This window comes from Etheostoma cragini, chromosome 15, assembly GCF_013103735.1.
Source record: "Etheostoma cragini isolate CJK2018 chromosome 15, CSU_Ecrag_1.0, whole genome shotgun sequence".
NCBI lineage: Eukaryota > Metazoa > Chordata > Actinopteri > Perciformes > Percidae > Etheostoma > Etheostoma cragini.
Genome location: NC_048421.1, coordinates 16,143,166 through 16,148,582, shown reverse-complemented (window position 1 = coordinate 16,148,582; position 5,417 = coordinate 16,143,166). Strand labels below are relative to the sequence as shown.

The 5,417-nt window shown below is 42.8% G+C and overlaps 1 long non-coding RNA gene across 1 annotated transcript in view; it reads left to right on the top strand.

Annotated features, from left to right (window-relative positions):
- LOC117957944 overlaps positions 1-3,109 on the top strand; it is a 48,462-nt gene extending 45,353 nt beyond the window's left edge. Inside the window, exon 3 of the long non-coding RNA XR_004659628.1 lies at positions 2,388-3,109. This is a non-coding gene — a long non-coding RNA (uncharacterized LOC117957944). The remainder of the gene's footprint in view (positions 1-2,387) is intronic.
- The last annotated feature ends 2,308 nt before the right edge of the window (positions 3,110-5,417 follow it).

Genomic DNA, 5,417 nt, shown 5'->3' with positions numbered 1-5,417 from the left:
AAAAAATCACTCATCCTACTTTTTATTAACAGAAGTTAAAGATTTTGTTTCTGTCAGTGACTTTTACAGGCCGTAAACCCTACGTGACAGTAAACAGTGCCTATTGTTTTGCATGAGATGACCACGGTTTTCTGTATTTCTTCTAAAAGTCACTTTGTCTCCACCCACTGAGCTTCAACTCCAATCAGATGATTTTGGTCTCCAGAGCGGCTCTGCCACCCAAAAATGTTTGTACAACTCAAATTGCGATCTGCCTCTCTTGCTCTCACTCACTGTCGCTGACTTTGGTACTGCTGCTATGTTTTTCTGAATACTTTAAACGTGTGGTAGCTGAGATTTTGTGCAGCAGCTGCCCTGGTGGTCTTTCACTTCTCTAATTGCAACCCCGCCTCCCATTCCCCTTCTCCTGCCCTCTGTTGTGTCATTCCTCCCATCATCAGTGGATTTACAGCCCAATCACTTTCGCCAACTGAATGCAATATCTCGTGCAACAATAAAACAAGTAGTCTTAATAATGGAGGCTCAAGGGGGTCTGACCTTACAAGCGTAGGTGAGTGTTGCACGTCAGCAGGCTGTCAGCTCTGCTCAGTATGGTCAGTCAAACTGCAGTTCTTTATAAGGATTTGTCTCTGACATGTTAGACTTATCCCTGCTCCAATAGGGTTGAAAGGACACCTTATAAAGTTAGGCTGAAGATTAAGTAACTCCTGCCTTCATTATAGTGCAGAGACAGGCCACTCCAGTCATTAGACAGAGACCTGCACTACTGTAACCACATCGAGGCTGGCTCAGCTCCCACACACCTCCTAATGGTTTTCCCTGAGCAGCCCCTGGCTGGCCTAAACTCTTATAATAAAAGGTTTGGATCTTTAAAACAAAACAGACATGCCATGCATCTAGCTGGGCACAGTGTTGTACAGTAGAGCAAAACCCGGGTTCCACATTGGAGTTAGTGAGCATTTAATGGAGTAAAGTAAGACTAAAGGTACTGCAGAGGAGTATGGGGATAACAATTCTCAAGACCCAGCTCATGAGAACATAACCTTGGTGTCCATCCAGACATCCACTCCGGCGCTTCAACCCCCACATGCATGTACTTTACTCCCCTCATGTCAGCTTTCTGTGTCCCGAGTGTGGTCGTGTTCGGTTGCAGGGTTAAGAGTTCGCTCTGATTCACCTTTTTTTTGTGTGTGTGTGGGTGAGGTGGACAGCAGGCCTGTGCCACAGTGAGGGATTAAACACTGTCATCACCCTCTCCTCCCCACACCACAACACTCTCCATCACACCGACAGCAGGTCCCAGTCCTCCCAGTTCTCCCAAACCAAAGCCAAACACATGCCAAACTGCAGAGAGACAGACAGGTAAATCCTCTCTGATACGCAGCATGTGTTGCCCTGTTTCCAACCTCAATGCACAGCTCGACTGCCTGCATCCCCAGCCTGCACAGGAAATGGTAATATTGGGCTTTACTTTACTGGACTCTTTACTGTGCCTGTGCATGGAAACAATTGACCTCTCATCAAACTACCTCATGAATTAAAGTGTGTCTCCCCCCCCCCCCCCCCCCCCCCGATCACAAGCAGACTCAAAGGCCTTACCATTCTGTGAAAATGGAACATATTATTAAAAACGTTTGTATGAACGACGCAGAAACAATATGTATTGAACCAATCATGTAGTACTGCAATATTAGCCTTGGGTCTTTTCTTTTCATGTGACCCGTTAAGTGCAAATATTTGAAACCCGTCCTGAGGGAAAAAGCGGCCATACTGTTCATATCTTTAGCGCTTCACACCTTTTGTCATGTCAGTGATTCTTTCTCCAACACATTTCCAGACCACAGTGGTTGTGGTGTACAATAATTGCATGGTGGTGGCACGAAATTGACATTTTACATGTGTGCATCACATTTCCTTTGAATTTAAGATATTTAAAGGGTCGACAGAGAAAATGGCTTTGGTTCATATACAATCAAAGGAAAATTACGTCCAAAATGCTTAAATTCTTCCTGTGTATTCTAAAGTTACAGGAAAGATGGAAGGATTTAATACCCTTTGTGACTTTTTTAAATTGGCTGCTAAATGGAATTTTTCCTTTTTGTGCACTCTCAAGAAAGTACAATTTATATCATGCAAAAACAAACACAAGGCAGTGGCAAGGATGGTGGTCATGACTCTTGGTGCCCACAGCTGGAAATTGCCCACAAATTCCAGGGGGATTATTTTTGGTTAAAAGCAGGGGTATTTTTTTGGGGGGAGGGATAAAGTGGCAGAGCAATATTCTAGGACCCAGAATCCTTAGCTACCAACCTGACTGGTGGTCTATTTGAAATCATAAAATAAAATGTCTGACAGCTGGATGACTTCTCAGCCCCTTTCTTCCACAGGCACGTGGTCGGTGGAGTTCTTCATTGATTTGGATCTTATTCCAGGCCCCAGTTTTCCCACACTAAAAATGTTCATCAAGATTGACACTGGCTGACTAAAAAGACATGGTAGTCCGGTCAAAAGAGAGTCAGACCTTGGATCAACGCTTGTGTCATTACCTCAAGTTTCGGTTAAATGGTAAAAAAAAGATTTATCTTGGATGTACATCCTATATTGTGATGAGTACCACATGTTAAATTGGGATTTAAGCCATTGTGTTACAGTACAATATTTCGGTTCAGAGAAAAACGGAGAAAAGAGAAAAGCAATGTGGGAAACGGAGGGAAATAAGTACAAGCCCTGTTCAATCATCTCCAAAGCTTTTCCCTCGCTGTTTAAATTTTTATATTCTGTCTACGAAAAACATCCACCCACTGCCTGAGAAAAATGCAATATTGTAATATTGCAACTGTAGCAGAGCGTAAATGAAAAGGCATTTTGCGGTGAATATTAAAAAAAAAACACCTTGGGTAATTATTGTTAAACCAGAAAAATATTCCACTGTGGAGCAAGGCAGCGTCTCCATAGTGAACAACTGTTTTTAATAGAAGTAAAGCCCAAAAGACTGCACTCCTCCACCCCCTCAAATCTGAGGCCTTAGATCAGCGAGGGTTTTGTAGCACCTTCTTAACAGCGTTCAGGGTCAGGAGAAAATCTGATTGAGAAAAGAAAGGGTGTCCTTTGGGGGGTGGGGAGGTGTGAATCTGACATGAAGCAGGTTTAGTTAGTCAAGCAGAAAGAACAGCGTTAGAAATAGTGTATTCACATACTTTTTTATATATATCCATTTTATGTGAAAACACTATAACCATAGCAGAGTTTTCATGTGTAGATTCCGTAGAAAGAACTACTTTTTGTTGTTACTGAACAGACTGTAACCTGTAGCAGAATTATCCAACATTCTCCGGTAGGGGGGCGTTCCCTAGCCTGGCCCCGCCCTCGTACGTGCGTCCGCTCAATTTTCATTTTCCTTCAGTACTGCGTCTGACTTTGCGGTATATTCTTTGGTTTTCTCCAGCCAAATCTTTACCGTTTCAATCAGCGAACAGAGGGAGTTGCTGAGAACGATGACGTTGAGGTTGTGTGCTAGTTTGAGTTGTTGTTCCGTGAGAAGAATGCGAGCAGCCATTCGGTCCGTTGTGGAAACACCACAGCCAAATATCGTTAAAGCCCGAGCAAGAACAATCTTTTCTGAGTTTTGTGGGTTGCAAGGATGTTGTGGCCCTCCTCCCCACGGGGTTCGGAAAGAATTTTGATTTTCCAGCTCGCCCTGTCAGGGGTGACGGTGTTGGCTGGCTAACGCTAGCGACGCTAAGCTGACGTCACTACCAAACATTAGTGATTGGTTATGGCAGATCCAGAGCAGCTCTGGGCCGTTCCAGTAGTTTTAAATTTCAACAGAGTACCTGCTTTCAAGGAAGTTAACACTTGTCAATGGAGAGTGGCCAGACTCTCTGTACAAAGGAAATGTACAGTATCATAGTCTGGTAGGACCAAGCTAGGCTTTCCCTCCAGGAACTGATTTTGAAATTGCGTACTTTGTAATGTTTTAGACAATTTAACAATTCCACCAATAATTGTAGTTTCCGCATAATGATAATCTGATTTCAAATCAAACAAAAAGCTGCTGCCAATTTAGTCATTTTTTACCGCAATAAGAACTCTGATCCGGCATCCGTGTTTCCTAGAATGTATGCTTATATACTATTTGTTTTTAATGGCAAATACATTGTAAAGGAAACGTAATGTGAACCAATTTACAATTTTCGTTTACATAAAAAATAAAGTGTCATATCTGGCAACCTGGAAAATGATAATGCTGGATGTATCGGTAAAATGTTCACTGACGATGTATTTAAAGTGCGTTTCATACAATTTCCGCTCTTCCAAAACAAAAGTCACTCGTGTAAGCTTTATTAAACTTTTTTATGGTCATGCTTTGGCACTCACAGTCCTCTGTTATTGGGGAAACAATTGTCAGCTTTGAAAAGTATGTGTGACAGGATGTTCACTTTTTTTACATTTAACAGGAATCCGGATCTCTCCCTGACTTTAGGAGCTTTTGTTGCCTACACCTAACCACACACAAGACTCCAGTGACCCCTGTCTCCAGCCTCCGATTCATGAGCTTTACACACCCACTTTCCATCCTGATCACCTCTTTCCAACTTGCGTGAGGCACAACATTGTAGCACTTCCTTTCCCAGAAGAAAACATGATCCAAAAAATGAAATGGAAAAACGAGTTGGCAGCATATTAAAGGCATCTGCATTAAAATACTCAGATTTCCACCCCTTTGACAATCCAAAGTCACATTAGACCATTCTCTAAAAAAGATACAGCAAATTCAGGCGGAGGGAAAACTGCAAGTGCGTGCTTTGAGTGCCACTTAAAGTAAAGTGACTGTAAAGGGTAAAAGAATGTTTGAACATTTACTTTGTGAGATGATACAAACCTGTCACGAGGCCCCAGGTAACTGCTAATGACCTCTGTTTCTTCCTCTCTGACTGCTCTAACAGAACTGTAACTGATCCCATTTGGATGATATTGACCCTCTGTTGTGCCAGAGCTCTCCACCTTCTCCTCACTGCTGGAAGTGCTGGCCCTATTGATCTCATTCTTTAAGTGTTACCATAAATTCCCTCCCCATTAGTTTAAACTGGATGGCGTTTGGTCCACCTCATGATTCATCCAGACAGTTCTCCAAAGAGAAAGAAGAGTCCTCTCTCCTCTCTATGCCATCTTCTCCAGACTGCTCTTTATCCCCTCTGCATTGTGTTCCCTCCTCTTATATTACCTCCCCCACCAGCCACTCTGCCTTTCACTCACCTCTCCTCTGTTTAAGTGTTGTACTTCCTGGATTCCTGCAGTACAAAGTGCTTCTATACGGTAGGGATTAAATTATCCCCTAATTTAGTTGTGATACTTTTTATATGCGCCATTTGCTTGTTGGAAGTGTGGCCGCTGTCTTATTGGTTGATAACTGAAAT